Here is a 16,859-nt window from a genome sequence, read left to right as displayed (position 1 = left end):
TCCAATCACTGGTGATGCTCTCTATACGACACCACTGCACGCGCCATCCTACACAAGAACCTCCTAAAAGGTCCCGGGACTCCGACTAGATAGTGCTAAAGCCTGATAGGAATATCGTCTATAGGAGTCTCTGGTATATCTGCCGTAAGACGCTCTAGGTCTTGTTCCAACTCAGCTAAGGTCTCTGCGGCCGCGTCCTGTGGGGCCAGTTTCAGTGCAACTGGTACTCTCCTCTCGAAAGGCCGGAGATTGGCTGGACGCCATGGGCCTACATCTGCATTTTGAAAATTGTCACTGTCAGCTTTGAGACGATATAAAAACAAAAAAAATAGATAATTTAAAAACTTGTGAAAAATGAAGTACCTGTGTCATCCCACTGTTCTCCCGGTGGAAGAACCATGTCTGGATCCCCACGAAAATCAACTTCGGCATAAGGAAAATCCTGTATCGAGAAGATCTGGTCCTCCAACCAGTTAAAATACTCCGGTCTAAATCGGACAACCTCCGTGCCCTCGTCAGGATGACAGGCCATAACCGCAACCCATCACGTCAACTTAGGCTCTCGGGGAGGCCCAACCTCAACAGTGAACTGTTGTGGGATCAACATCGGAACCCTCTCTAGGGCAAAACTCAACTAAAGGCCCATAACTAAAAGTCTTCAGCTGTCCATTTTTGGTCCTAGTCAGTTGGCCCTTTAAGTTGGCCAACACAGCATCGCACCAGTTGAAAATGGTGCCCCGATAGCAATCAATCGCCATCCGCATCTGGGATCCAGTGGCAATGTGCAAAGCAGCAGCCCCGCAAAGTCTGGTAACTGTAAAGGCAATTACCATAAGTTCAGGTCGGGATATCTTTTTGATCTCTATCCCCTTCTCCTGGTTCTGATTATTGCACCACTCTAGTCGGAGACTAGCAATGGACTGGCCACCCGGCCTAGTCCCGGACAGAGTCAATTGTTCGCCCCTCTTGGGCAAACCAGTGAGAAAGTAAATATCTGAGGGCTCTATCTCGAGCTAGTGCCCTCCAATGTAAAAGCACTGATCCTAAACGTTCCACCTTTCAACCAACCACTCTAGAAAGCGCACCTACACCCTCATGCCAGGTATGGCCCAGTATTTGTAAAGGCCGCATGCCTTCAAAGCATCAATGGAAGGTTGGTGATTAATGGCGGCCAAATCAACATCTTCGTGTTCTCTCTCGTGCCAATCAAGCATGGTGGGCAATCTACACACCATAAAACATCTTTTAGAGTCCATAAAATTAAAATTTTTTGGTTCATTTTGGAGAAATGGGGGTTTGAAAATCCTCTCCGCGGCGTACGCAGCCCGCCTTTAGAGACCGAGCGTGTGTACGTAGGCTCATAAGGCAAGCTGTGTACGCCCGGCATTTTCCCAACTGAGAAAATGTCAGGGTATGCAGGTCACCAGTGGAGCACCTACGTACCCCGAAAAGCGGACCTTGAAACCTCAAAGCCTCCAAAAAATGAAACTAAGGCTTAAAAGCAAATTCTAAACAAATGGAAATGAAGAGGAGGATGTTGTAGAATACCTGATGAGATGGCGTTCGGTTTCGACAGTCGGATTCTTCGCAATGTCCATGGGAAGTTTCTTGCCAAAAGCCCTTTTTCTCTCCTCAACAGTAAAATGGTAAAAATGAAATGGTAAAAACCCTTTTTATAGGTTTTTTGGGTAAATAAATGCTGAATTTGTTTATTTTTCACCATGAAAAGGTATTTTTCAAAGTATTTTTATCTATCTTAAACAGGTATGAGTAATGTGTTGGTTTTTGTGTAGGATAAAAGGATTTTCAAGGAAACTTGTCATTTTTTCACAAACAAAAACATCAGAGTCATCTTTTAAGCCATTTTCTGACTCCTAAAACATGAAAAGATTGCTGAGCGTTTCTTTTACACATGTTAAAACAGAATTAATAGATGGTCCCCTTATAGCCCTTTTCTGACCGTAAAAATAGGAAAAGATTGTCGGATTTTTGTCGTTTCAAATTCGATACTGGAAATAAAACGACGTGTCCTTGATCGCTTTTTACTTTTCAGGTCAAAGACACTAATCATGAAAGTACTCCTTGGTCACAAGATCAAGCGGTTCTCTCAAGTATTATTTTATACTTTTTTCGGGCTTGGGAGACACAAATTTATGAAAAAGTTCAACCTTGGAGTCTTCTTAAGTTTTTTAGACTCTCTAAAATTGAAAAACCCCAAGTTTCTCCTATACTAGACTCGTTAAAATTTCACAGTAAAGGACCTGTTCGATTACAAACAGGAACAAACCACTCCTTCTTAGGGTTCGAATCTAAACTAAGTTGGACTCATCCAAAGGATGAGCTTATAATCAAGCATATGTTATCCTCCTCAAGCTTGTAAAAAATAAAGAGGTAATTGCTAGAAATGGTGGGGGAAAAGAGAGGAAAATGAGCCTATTTGTTATCCTTTGTCTCAGAAGAAGCCTTATCACCACTCTTGAACACGACACTTTTCATTCACCTGGGTTGGGAAATCCTTTGCCTAACAGTTGATCAAACCACATTGAAAATCTTCAAACCGGTTCTGGGTATTAACTATTGGGTCAATTGTCACCAAGCCATCTGTCGTGTCGTTATGTGTTCAAGAGGTCACTGGAAATAAACCATTCATCTGCAAAATACTCGTCATCCATCTCGACCATCCCTGAGTTAGTCCTTAAACCTACATTTCTTCAACTTGATCTATTATTTTGTGTTATGGGCTTGCCTGTAATGGGTCGCTTTCTATCAACATCAGCACATTATCTAGAGAGATGACCTAGAAATCGTCAGTACCTTGAAATCTGCATGCATCAATGGCAGGTTTCTCGCCTTTGACGACGGTTTACATCATTGACTTTCGATCGAAGGATTCCGTGAAATGTTCGACATCAACTCATTCATTCACATCTCATGGATTGTACTGGGTACTTTGAGAACCATTGACATCACTGGTGGTCTCTCTCACACTTGTCAACAGTTTACATCATCGACTGGTAATCAAGTGGTTTCTACCATGTTCGACATCAACTCATTTATTCGCATGGATAGAATTGTACCATTTCGGGAAGTAGAAATGAAGACCCTGGATCTAGTTTCCACCATCCAGGCTGCGAGGAGTTTTGTATTCATTGTACAGTAGACTAATCATAAACAGATGTGTCAGGCGGAAAGATTTGATAGTGCGGACACAACCAACCTCCCTAGGAGCCTAAGACTCTCTAGTGACAAACAAGACAAACAAGAGCAATCCTTCTCTAAACATGGATTTACCATACAAGAAATCAAGTGTTTAGATCCTACCTGTAGTCCAACGCTGTTGTAGCAGTCCAGCCTCACTGATCCGGATGAGCTCCTCCTTCACTTCGAAACCTGCATTCACTAACAATCAAATGATTAAATAGCACTTGATAATCTCATAAAATAAAACATGTTTAACACATAGACCAAGGAGTACATGAAACAACTCATAAATAACAAGTTATTGAGAAGAATGGACTCATTTGCATTAATAGGAAACAAAAGGAACAATTACAACCTGAGCCTTGGTGTTGTGCAAGTCCCTCCCAGGGTCCATCAAGAGTTCTCCTTTACTTTGACAAAGCTCACCCACTTCCAAATAGAACAAGCAAAGATGGCGATCTCTCCTCACAAGCTTCTAAATGGAAGTCCTAATTCCAGCAGCATCTATCCTTAGAAATGTTTAGCTTCCAACCTCCCCTCCTTCTGGCCCAATGCCTGTATTTATAGTGCTCAAGAGGAAGTTAATCAGGTCCACCATCAATGGGATAATCCCCTCTTTGGATGGGATAGCTCCCTTATTGATGGGATAAGTTCCTCTTTGGTAGGGGTACATGAACCATCTGGAGGCGCTCAATACACGTCGAACAACCTTCTAGAATGCTCTAGAAATGACCACAAGTAACTTTTTAAAGATGAAACTTGCGCATTTTGACCTCTACAGGGGTACGCACCTGCCCCTTTACATACAGAGCGTACAAGTACGCAACTTTTGTGAACATTAGGTGCGTATCCGCAAGTAAGGTTGAGAGAACCTGCGTACCCAGAGATAAACACATTTACAAAGACTTTATCTCTTTCTTGAAGTTTGACATGGAGAGCAGAGGCATGAGACTTGCCCAGGAGGATAGCATGACTATTGATGGAGCCATACTAACTGTAAATAGCCATGGTGACATTTTTTAGTGTAACAGATTGCCCCCTAAAGTGCGAAGCCTGTAGTAGATTAGGGTTTTGTATTATCTAGGAAGGGTGAAGCGCTTTATCATTTCAAGGATTATCTCGTGGAGAGCCTGGTCAGATCCTGCAATTTTCAACACAAAATACATGTATAAGATTATATCATCGCTGAGGTAGGCATTCCCATACTCAGATCAAAACTTTAACTAACAGACTAACTACTCTGATATAGGAATGATCTTGCAGTACATCATAATCATAGACTTTTGTAGACACAGTATGGGTGCAGCCATCTGTTTATGATTAGTCTACTTAGATAATGAATACAAAACTCCTCGCAGCCTCGATGGTGGAAACTAGATCCAGGGTCTTCATTTCTACTTCCCGTATTGGTACGATTCTAGCCATGCGAATAAATGAGTTGATGTCGAACATGGTAGAAACCACTTGATTACCAGTCGATGATGTAAACTGTTAACAAGTGTGAGAGAGACCACCAGTAATGTCAATGGTTCTCAAAGTACCCAGTACAATCCATGAGATGTGAATGAATGAGTTGATGTCGAACATTTCACGGAATCCTTCGATCGAGAGTCAATGATGTAAACTGACGTCAAAGGCGAGAAACCTGCCATTGATGCATGCAGACTTCAAGGTACTAACGATTTCTAAGTCATCTCTCTAGATAATGTGCTGATGTCGATAGAAAGCGACCCGTTGCAGGCAAGCCCACAACACGAAATCATTGATCAAGTTGAAGAAATGTTGCTGTAAGGACTGACTCAGGGATGGTCAAATGGATGACAAGTATTTTGTAGATGAAAGTTTTGCTTGCAGACCTCTTGAACACATAACGACACGACAGATGGCTTGGTAATGAATGACTCGAAGTTAATGCCTGGAACCCGGCTGAAGACTTTCAAAGTGGTTTGATCAACTGTGAGGTAAAGGATTTCCCAACCCAGGTGAATGAAAAGTGTCGTGTCCAAGAGTGGTAATGAAGTTTCTTCTGAGACAAAATATAACAAACAGGCTCATTCTTCTCTCTTTTCCCCCACCATTTCTGGCAAGTACCTCTTTAATTTTAACAAGCTTGAGGAGGATAACATATGCTTGATTATAAGCTCATCCTTCGGATGAGTCCAACCTAGTTTTGATTCGAACCCTAGGAAGGAGTGGTTTGTTCCTGTTTGTAATTGAACAGGTCCTTTACTGTGAAATTTTAACGAGCCCAATATAGGAGAAACTCGGCGTTTTTCAATTTTAGAGAGTCTGAAAAACTTAAGAAGACTCCAGGTTGAACTTTTTCGTAAATTTGTGTCTCCCAAGCCCGAAAAAGTATAAAATAATACCTGGGAGAACCGCTTGATCTTGCGACCAAGGAGTACTTTCATGATTAGTGTCTCTGACCTGAAAAGTAAAAAGCGATCAAGGACACGTCGTTTTATTTCCGTATCGAGTTTGAAACGACAAAAACCCGGCAATCTTTTCCTGATTTTACGGTCAGAAAAGGGCTATAAGGGGACCGTCTTTTAATTCCGTTTTAACAAGTGTAAAGAAACGCTCGGCGATCTTTTCATGTTTTAGGAGTCAGAAAAGAGCTTAAAAGATGACTCTGACGTGAAAAATGATAATTTACCCTAAATTCCCTTTGTCCTGCACAGAAACAACACATTACTCATACCTGTTTAAGATGGGCAAAAATTCATCGAAAATGTCCTTTCATGGTGAAAAATAAACAAATCTAGCATTTATTTATCCAAAAAACCTATAAAAAGACTTCTTACCATGTCATTTTTACCATTTTACTGTTGAGGTTGAGAAAAGGGCTTTTGACAAGAAACTTCTCGTGAAGATTGCGGAGAATCTGACCGTTAGAATCGAACGCCGTTTCACCAGGTATTCTACAACACCCCTCTCTTGTTTTCCATCCGTTTAGAATTCATTTTTAAGCTTTTATTTGATTTTTTGGGGGCATTGGGGTTTCAAAATGCGCCCTTCGGGGTACGCAGGTCATGCACTGCTGACCTGCGTACCCCGATATTTTCCCAATGGGAAAATTACGGGGTGTACGCACCCGGCCTTAAGGGAACCTGCGTCCGGGCGCTCTGTCCCTAAATGCCGGGGTGCGTACCCCGCAAAACACAAATTGAAACCCTCGGCCCTCCAAAATAGACCAAAATTTTTAAATTTTATGGATTCTCACTGATGTTTTATGATGTGCAGGGAGCACACCATGCTTGATTGGCGTGAAAGAGAGCATGAGGATGTTGATTTGGCCGCGATAGGTCATCAACCTTCCATTGATGCATTAAAAGCATGCGGACTGTACAAACACTGGGCCATAGCTGGCATGAGGGGCCAAGTGCCTTTTCTCGAGTGGCTGGTCGAAAGGTGGAACATTCAGGAGCAATGTTTCTACATCGGAGAGCACCAGCTCGAGATAGAGCCCTCCGACATATATTTTCTCACTGGCTTGCCTAACAGGGGCGAGCAACTTTCTCTATTCGGGACTAGGCCGGGTGGCCAATCCCTTGCTAGTCTCCGACTAGAGTGGTGCAACAACCAAAACCATGAGAAGGGGATAGAAATCAAGTACATATCCCGACCTAAACTTATGGTGATAGCCTTTACTGTTACCAGACTTTGCGGCGCGGCCGCTTTGCACCAAGCCACCGGGTCCCAAAGGCGGATGGCTATAGACTGTTTCCATGGCACCATTTTCAACTGGTGTGATGCTGTGTTGGCTAATTTGAAGGGCCAACTAACCAGGGCAAAAAGAGGACAACTGAAGACCTTTGGATATGGGCCTATAGTTGTGAGCTTCGCCCTAGAGAGAGTTCCAATGCTGGTCCCCCAGCATCTTACAGTTCCAGTTGGGGCGCCTCGGGAGCCTAAGTTGACGAGATGGGTTGCGGTAATGGCCCGACATCCTGATGAGGGCGCAGCAGTTGTTCGATTTCCTGACGGTTACTTTCACTGGCTAGAGAGCCAGGTCTTTGCTATTCAGGACTTTCCTTATGCCGGAATGGATTTTCGGAATGATCCGGACATGGTTCTTCCACAGGGAGAACAGTGGGACGACAGAGGTATTTCATTTTCCACGAGTTTTCGAATTATGTATTTTTTTTGTTTTTATATATCGCCTAAAAACTGATAGCACAAATTTTCAAAATGCAGATGTAGGTCCGCGGCGTCCAGCCAACCTCCGGGCTTTTGAGAGGAGAGTACCAGCTGTACCAGCACCAGCCCCACAGGATGCGGCCGCAGAGACCTTAGCCGAGCTGGAACAGGATCTAGAGCGTCTGACGGTGGATATACCAGAGACCACCATAGATGATATTCCTATTCGACTTCAGCGCTATGTGGTTGCAGTCCCAGGACCTTTTAGGAGGTTCTTGTGTAGGGTAGCGCGGGCAGTGGTCTCGTATAGAGAGCACCACCAGTGATTGACTAGTCACTTTTGTAGACACATATGACATTTTGGCTTTTTGTACTTATCATTTTTGCCGATCATAAGGTGTTTTTCAACCTATGATCGAAGACGATGTATATTTTTGACACACTCCTATCTATATATATATCATTATTACCGGCTTATCTTGTTTAACATATGTGATGAAATGTTTTTAAATTTACTTGTATGATTATCGCAAATGTCTGTTCAACATTCGAGAAGCAATTGCATCTGCTAATGTATTTAAAGACCTTGGAATATGCTGATATTCAATGTAATCAAATTCACGTTCCAAGAGACGCACTCTCAAAAACAACCTTAATAACACAGGATTTCTAATGGCATATACTCTATTAAGCTGTAATACAACGAGTTCAGAATCTAACCTCACTATCAAACGTCGAATTCCAAATGAAATAGATTCAGACAATAATTCAACCACTGCACTGTATTCTGCAATGTTGTTCGTCGTTTGACCGAGGCTCACCCCATGCATAGAAACTAACTCGTCAGAGGGCGAATAGATAACCCAAGCTGCGGAAGAGATATTCCGTGTACTATGACAAGCACCATCAGCAAATCCAATGTACGTTTGGAGAGGCATCGACATCTGCAATATCAAGAGTAAAACCAAGATAAGCCAGAATAACGACGAAAAACACACTTTCTAAGCTAAGCACACTATCTAAACTAACAAACATACTAGCTAGAAAGAAAACCTAACCTAACTAAAATTCTCCATACCCACCATTTAAGCATAATACCTCTTTAGGTAAAGTCCATTTCTGGGTTTACCCAAAGAGTCCCCATCAAAATCTACCAGCTCATAGGCCCCTTTTGCTAGCTTTCGCTTTACAATGTAGGGTCCATGCCACATAGGAACGAATTTTCCAGCACCTAGCTTATCGTTAGCTTGATCATATAACAGCACTAGGTCTCCCTCCGAAAAACTCCGAGGGGTCACATTTCTATCATACTGAGCTTTCATTCGGTTCGCGTGAGTCTCGATTGCCAATGCAGCGTCACGTCGAGTCTCATCTAATTGAGCTAAGTATAATAAACGTTTCTCCTCTTCGGAAGTGGCTGGGAGTAATTCGACAGCCATTTGAAGTGATGGGATTTCGCATTCAATGGGTAACACAGCTTCTAAGCCATAAACTAGCTGGAAAGGAGTGAACCCTGTTGAAGTTTTCACTGAAGTTCGGTATGCCCATAGCGCTGAAAATAACATGTTGTGCCAATTCGACCGATGAATACCAATGATTCGTCGGATCATGATAACCAGAACTTTGTTGATAGACTCAACCAAACCGTTGGCTTGCGGATAATAAGGAGTAGAGCTATCGTGGCGCAAACCAAGCTGGCTTGTAAGCTCAGTCATCATGATGTTTCGAAAATGGCTCCCATGGTCAGTGATGATTGCTTGTGGGACACCAAACCTAGTTATAATATGATTGAATACGAAAACTGCAGCTGTTTTGCCGCTTGCGTCGAATGTAGGCATCGCCTCGGCCCATTTAGTAAAATAATCAACCGCGAGGATGATATACGCATGCCCCCCGGCCGAGTGAGGGTTACAAGTAATAAAATCGATACCCCATTTGGCGAAAGGACCAATGGAAATTATAGGATGGAGAGGAGCAGGTGGTATGCGCATCTTGCGATCAAACACTTGACAGTTGTGGCACTTTCGGACTGCAATGATACAATCTTTAAACATGGACGGCCAGAAATAGCCAGCGCGCAACACCTTCTGAGCTGTGGCATACCCAGACATATGACCGCCACATGCTCCAGAGTGACAATCATTCAAAACCCTCTCAGCCTCTTCGTGAGTTAAGCAACGTCGAAAAACTAAGTCTGCCCCCCGGCGATAAAGTGTATCTCCAATAATCTTGTATTGCTGGGATTGAAACCGAATTTTTCGACGTGCTGCCTTTGAAGCTTCAGGCCGAAAGGTTTGGGTTTGGAGATAGATGATTATATCCCCGTACCACGGATCTAAAGTACTGATAAGAAACAAAGATTCGTCCGCAATGGACTCCTCTGCCACAGTTTCTGTGTCAGTGCGCGGGAAATCACACATCAATTCCGCAAAAACTAAGGATTTCTTAGACTTGGACTTCTCAAACTCCAAGTCGAACTCTTGCAGGATAACGATCCATTTAGAGTACTTGCCCCCTAGCAGTTGTTTTGTCAAAATATAAATCATAGGGTTGCAATCCGAAATGACTGTAGTTTTACGGAGAAGAATGTAGTGACGAAAACGCTGGACAGCTTGAACGGCTGCCAGGGCCAATTTCTCCACATGCGAATATTTTAGCTCAGTGGGGTTTAATGTCCTACTAAGATAATATATCACATGTTCCGCTCCGAATTCATCTTCTTGAACTAACACCATTCCAATAGTGGAATGCGAAGCTGCGAGGTATAAGAAGTAGTCCTGGTTGTAGTTGGGAGGATGCAACAATGGTGCATGGGTCAACGCGTGCTTAAGTGCATCAAAAGATTGTTGGGCAATCTCGTCCCAAAGGAATTGAGCATTCTGTTTCAACAACCGTGTAAAACCTTTAGTGACCTCGGCGTAATTTGGAATGAATCGGCGTAAAAAGTTCGCTTTCCCTTGCAAACTTTGGAGTTGGCGCAAACTCGAAGGAGGAGGCAATTTGATGATAGCTTCGACCTTCGAGGGATCGACGCGAATGCCAGCTTTTGAAACAACAAATCCCAGCAATCGACCCGTCTCTATACAGAACACACACTTGTGGGGATTCAACCGAATTCGATAATGCCGACACCTCATAAAGATTGCTCGTAAGTGGACAAGGTGATCAGCTCGATGTAAAGAATGAGCAGGCAAATCATCGAGGTACGGTTGCACAATGTGCTTGATGTCATGAAATGCGTAAGACATCGCCCGTTGAAAAGTGGCCCCGGCATTCTTAAGCCCAAAAGGTAATTTGCAATAAGCAAATGTCCCCCATGGACAAATGAATGCCGTTTTTGGTTGGTTGGCAGGTAGAATATTGATTTGATTATAGCCCGAAAAACCATCCATGAAGGAAAACATTTCACTTCCGGCACAATCATCAATAATTTGATCGATATAAGGCGTAGGATAGTTGTCTTTTGGACAAGCTCGATTTATATCCCTATAGTCGATACAGATTCTTATTGTTCCTTGTTTCTTTTTGACCGGAACAATATTCGATACCCAATCCGTTAACGGGATTGGATAAATGAAACCTGCTTTCAACAGCTTCTCGACTTCTGCTTTAATCGCAGCCGCTTTCCGAGGGTGAATCTGACGCAACCGTTGCCGGACGGGTTTAGTGTCCAGGTAGGTCTTTATTTCATGAACAACAATGGCAGGATCGATTCCCGGCATTTCCTTGTAAGACCAGGCAAACACATCGCGGAATTCTTGGAATAGGGCCTTGTAAGTTTAGATTTCATCTTCTGTACATGAGGCACCTATATGAATGTTTTCCTCAATTCCGGGCTTCACTGAAATATCAATGGGAATAGTGCGAGAAATATTCCCTAAATTTAGCTCTGAATCAGAATGTTTCGTGGGATTCTGAGCGTTTTTGACATATTCAGCGGTAAAGATAGATGAAAAATCATTTTCAAAAGCATCATCCTTAGGTAAAAACGAAGATCTGTGATGGAGATCTTCCCATGGTAGATCGTCTACACTTAGGATTTCGCGAAGTTGCTTGTCAGATGACACGACTTCGGGAAACGCTATCCGTTCTAAGGTTGATGTGAAAAGTGATTCTTCACTGACCACATTCATTTGGTCGATTTGGGTTGAACGTGAGTCGGTAAAAGACATGACGGCTTCATAAGCAATTTCATATGGACTCAAAGGCATAGCATCACCGAATGAGTCTATCTCAGATTCAGATGGGACAATCCAAGGATCATCATAAATAATGTTGTCTGATGTAATCATATGATTGATGCAAATGAAGGGTCTGCGTTGATTGGAGGGAAAGGAAAAGTTCCCAGTAAACCGGAATCTTTAACTAAACCTACGCCAACGTCCCTATAAGGGATTGTCGTCTTACCGACATGCTGGATACTCTCTGAAGAGGTTGGGTCGGATGAAAAGTATGTCAGCTGATCAATTGTCACGATCTTACCGTTATGTGGAAATTTTATGACTCTGAAGACCGATGAAACGACTGCTGTCATAGCATATGACCAACTTCGACCCAAAAGAAGGTTGTAGTCTAGAGGGGCATCAACCACTTCCACATCCAGACTAACGGTTTTACCTTCTACCCCTATAGGCAATTCCTGTAGAATACCAAATGGACGGAACCCACGGCCATCAAAGGCCTTAAGGATGGTCGGGGATTGGTTCAACGAAGGAGAACCAAGTGATCTCCAACATTGAATCGACATAATACACGTAGAAGCTCCCTCATCAATCACAGTCCGATGAATAGGCCTGTTTTTGACTATCACTGGAATTTGGAAAGCCATTTGATGGGGTAGACGCGGTGTACTATTTTCTAGATCGAAGATTATCATATTCGGGTCCTGAACATCAACAGCTCCGATAGCCGACAAAAGTAATTTTCGTTGTGCTGGGCATGATTGCAGCACTTCTAAAGCCGACATTGCTGAGGGTGAAACAACTAAGTCCTCAACAATGTTGTAATTCTGGGCTGCTCTCGCATGTGGATTGAAAGCAGACCTTCGAAGTACACCCTTGGTGGGCGGTTTGATTACTAAGTCCGGGTTAGGTTTTTCGATCTGTAGTGGATCCGAACCAGGAGCTGAGGTTGATGGATTAGAATGAGAAGATTTTGCTTCCTTACCATCAACAGGATTCTTACTACCATAATCTTGCGATCGAGTCGCAATCCTCACATGAGACATCATCAAAATGGGTTCTTCACTGGCAGTCGAGGAAGAACCTATCATCTTACTTTCCTGCTTTGGAAATGGATCTTTTAACACAGCAGGAGTGGGAGAACCTTTGACTATTTTCACAACCTCGGCCCGATGAGGGCAATCTCTTGTAAAATGATCCTCTTCACAAATAAGACAAGGATATCGAGGTTTGCGCTTTTCGTCATTGGTTTCCGACTTTTCCGTTTTCTCCTTCGGAGCCTTGTCTGCTTTAGCCTTCTTCTTTCCTTTCTTCTTTCCACCGTTTTTTGATTTGGCCGTAGATGACTCTACAGCGTGAATATCGGCGGAAAGTTCAGGAGAAGACTCTCCTGTCGGGGAATCGGGCAAAGTGATTATAGGAGTAGTTGAAGCCTTGGAAGACTTCTTCTTACTCTTTGTATTCACGATACCAATCATACCATCAGCGGCATGAGATCCCGAAGGAGCAATAGCGATTTGATTCGATTTCGGAAGATCTGGAATCTTCTCGTGTAACGTACCCGACTGAGTATAAACTAAGTCAAGGTACTGTGCCTGAGCAATGACTTGCTCCGCAATAACTACTTCGGCCTTAGCTACATCTTCAGTAATCTTCGGTAATAATGATTTAACAAACCATTCAGCTAAGATTTGGTCCGGAATAAAAACTTTCACTAACCTTCTTCGACGTCTCCACTCATGAATGTGATCAGAAATATACGTGGACGTTGATTGTTTTAGTGAAGTTAATAACTCCGTGTCGTTATCGTATCTGACCGGCAACTGAAAGTGAGTTAAGAACAAGGTAGCTAACTGGCTAAAATTGTAAAAAGAGGCTCGTGGTAACTCAATGTACCACTTGGCCGCGAGACCAATGAGTGTACGCTGGAAAAGACGTAAGCGGATCGAATCATCCGAGATAGAATTTGAAGCACACCAGAGATGGTAAGTCATCACATGATTGGACGGATCCTCTCCAGACTTACCTTCGAACTTGGGTATATCACTGGGCAACTTATTTGGCATTGGCGGCCAGAACGGAAGATATTGAATTGGATCATTCGTTAGGCGCGTCAAGTCTGGTAAATCCAAAGTTGCGATAAACGGTAATTGCCGGTTAGGATCTCTAAAACTCTGGGTCACAAGACCAGTCCCAGGAGGAGGATATCCAGGATAACTAGGAACAGGAGTCGCATTAGGGATATTATAGCCTCCTGGAAAACCAGGATTAACCAGACCGTACTGGGGTTGTTGAGGTTGTTGATAAGTGTACCCAGGATACGGTTGATACTGGTAAACCGGCTGCTGGACAGCTTGCCCATGTTGGTACTGTCCCTGGTACGGTTGATGAACAAATTGAGGTTGAGTAGTGACAACCGTACTTATACCAGGCTGACCTATAGGCATCTGGACCGTGGTTTGAATCGTAGATCCAGACAACGGTAAAGATGTCTGAGGAGTGGTTGCAGAGACAGTAGAAACCGGAGCTGTCGATACTCCAGAAGTAAGCGCGGCAGATGTAGCGGTAGTTGCAACAGTCGTTTGAGATGGAGTACTAGGTGCAATTGGCGGCTGAGTAACTACCGAAGTTACAGAAGTTTGAACATTTGACTGGACAGGTTGCGGTTGCTGGGGTGGACCAGAAACTACGGGTTGTCCAGCTTGAGGTACCAATTGTATACTTGGCTGCAACACCTGTTGACCCTGTGATGGATCCCACACTATCATTCCAGGGTATTGACCCGTAACAGGTTGAGAATACTGAGATCCATAACCGGATTGAGGATAGGATTGATAATTGAAAGGTACAGTTCCCATACCTTGAACATATGACTGACCTTGAGGTGGTTGATAACCTTGACTCGAGTATTGACCTTGAGGTAAATACGGATACTGGGGTTGACCTTGACCTTGAGGTTGATACCCTTGAGGTTGATACCCTTGAGGTCAATATTGATACTAAGGTTGACCTTGGGGTACATATTGAGGCTGGGGTTGACCTTGAGGCATGTATTGCACCATAGGTACATACTGACCTTGAGGTTGCCCCCCAGACACGATTTGTGTACCTTGAGGTTGCCCCCCAGGCTTTAACTGAGGTTGCCCCCCGGGCGGTAATTGGCCACCTTGAGGTTGGGAAATGGGAACTGAACCTGACATCATGTAAATGTCTCCTACACCCAATGGTATATTACCATTGTTTCCAGCTAATAACCCATGATCAATGGGTTGAGGAGATGCCCCCGCAAAGGTACCAGAAAGTGATTGATACCCGGTGGGAACAGAAGGACTGCCGTGTAAGAAAGATTCAGGAGTTTGAGTAAACACGGACGACTGACCAGACATATTTATAGGAGTATAAATACCTCCAGGTGGAAAAGGAGTACGAGGTGTAAAAAAACCTACCCCTGAGTTGTCTAAATAATTGGTTAACGAAAGGTACCAAGTAGTACTTCTAGGAGGACTGTAAAAGATAGATTCACGCTCCCTGAGCTCAATAGTAAGTTGATCTTCAAGGTTAGAGACACCTATTTCTTCCTCTGGAGCAAGTTCTTCGATAGCAATCAGACCAGTAGGAAGATTTTCGGTGATAACTCGTTCTACTCTTGGTGAATCTGGAACACTAGAATTTGGAGTAACAGGTTCAGATATTTCAGGTTCTTCGCCTGTATCACTAGTAGACGAAAAACTACCAGCAAGCTCAGAAACTGTAACAGCTTTGGGATTATAACCTGTCTCTAGACTTTAGTAATCCGGATGGACTACCAAGGAAGATTCTCCTTCTTCAGGTGAACCTACTCTACTGCCACTAGGAGGAGTTACAAGGACCTTCAAACCTTGTAGATTACTCGGGTCGTCTCGAGGAGGTTCACCCCGAAGTCTACGGGATCTCCTCAACAATTCGGCCACAGAAACAACTTCAGGAGACTGGCCCCGAAGTCTACGGGACTGTCTCAGTAATTCCGCCACAGCTAAAAACTTTTAACTACTACACACGAAAACAAAGTAAAATCTCAAATCAAACCACCTAAAGTCTCTAAAGAACCAAACAAATTTGAAGCACACGCCTAAAGAATCTAGGGCGTCAAACCAAGCACAAACAGTAGCCTTCCAGACCGAAAATGCTAGTTGGAGATGAAACCCAACATCGCCGGATTCAGTACAGAAGTGGCGGGTGGGACAGTTACCCCGACAAACTGCTTAATGAATAGACCGGCACAAGTTCCTCCACTTTAACCGTCTCGAGTGAAGTGAACCCCCCGGAAAATCCAAGTGAGTCTAGCCAACGTCTGCTCCAGGTACAGTGGGATCTTCCCTCCATCGTCACCTCGGTAGAATCCTAAAGATAATGGTCACTAAGGCTACCAACCGCAACAAATGCACCTGGGGGAACAGTCTACACTCCGACAGCACGCAAGGGCAGAGTATCAAGCTCAATCCCCTTGCCGGTTCCTTGACAATAATCCAAGGTTTACCGACAAGTGACCCCTAGCTCCTCGACAATGGTTAATCTGAGGTTTACCGTTTGTAATACGTGCGTGTCTGGCGTCGTTCCCAACGGGGAGGATTGATCCCCTCACTGGTTCGGACACGAGCTCGTGCTTCTCCTTTAAGAGGAGCTTTCCCAGAGTACAAATGAGACAATTGGATTTATTCTATCACAAGATAAGCTACTTGTTTGGTTTTGTTGTCTTGGAGAGTTAATTACTCTCCTACTCCAAGACACTAGCCTGATCTAAATTGGTGTTTCAGAGCCCTAGTAAATAAAAGTTACTACGTTGATTTTACTTTAAGCGTTAATTTTATGGTTTTTCTTAAAGACAAAAGGTAGCGGAAATGAAACCAATGGTGTGTAGACTCGACTCAAACCACTACAAAGATGCACCTAAGATGATTTACGCTACTTTTCTCTTTCAATGAAACTCCTAACTAAGAGAGTTGGAAAATGCAAATTTTATAGAAAACATCTTTCTTAGTAAAGACAATCAAAGAAACAATTCTCTTCATCTTTTCAAGCATACAAACATGACCACTCCTTACATGCACGAATAATTCTTTTTCTTTCAAAATCTCTCAAATCTACTTGAAACAAAACTTTTCAAAGGAGATGTTTTTGTATTTTCTCTTATTTAATAAAGCATATAAATCTATTTTAACGAAAATCAATCTCAAAAGCTATAAAATCTATGAAAAATTGACTCACAAGCAAAACAAAAAGAAATTTACTCTAAGAAAACCTAACGAGGCAAAAGCCTACAAGGATGATTCTAGGTTGTTTCACTTGACCAAAATCAAG

The sequence above is a fragment of the Pinus tabuliformis genome, chromosome 1_2 (genome assembly GCF_031772625.1).
Source record: "Pinus tabuliformis cultivar Carrire ecotype Pingquan chromosome 1_2, CPIR1, whole genome shotgun sequence".
NCBI lineage: Eukaryota > Viridiplantae > Streptophyta > Pinopsida > Pinales > Pinaceae > Pinus > Pinus tabuliformis.
The sequence above is the reverse complement of the archived record's forward strand: the minus strand, read 5'-3'. Positions refer to the sequence as shown.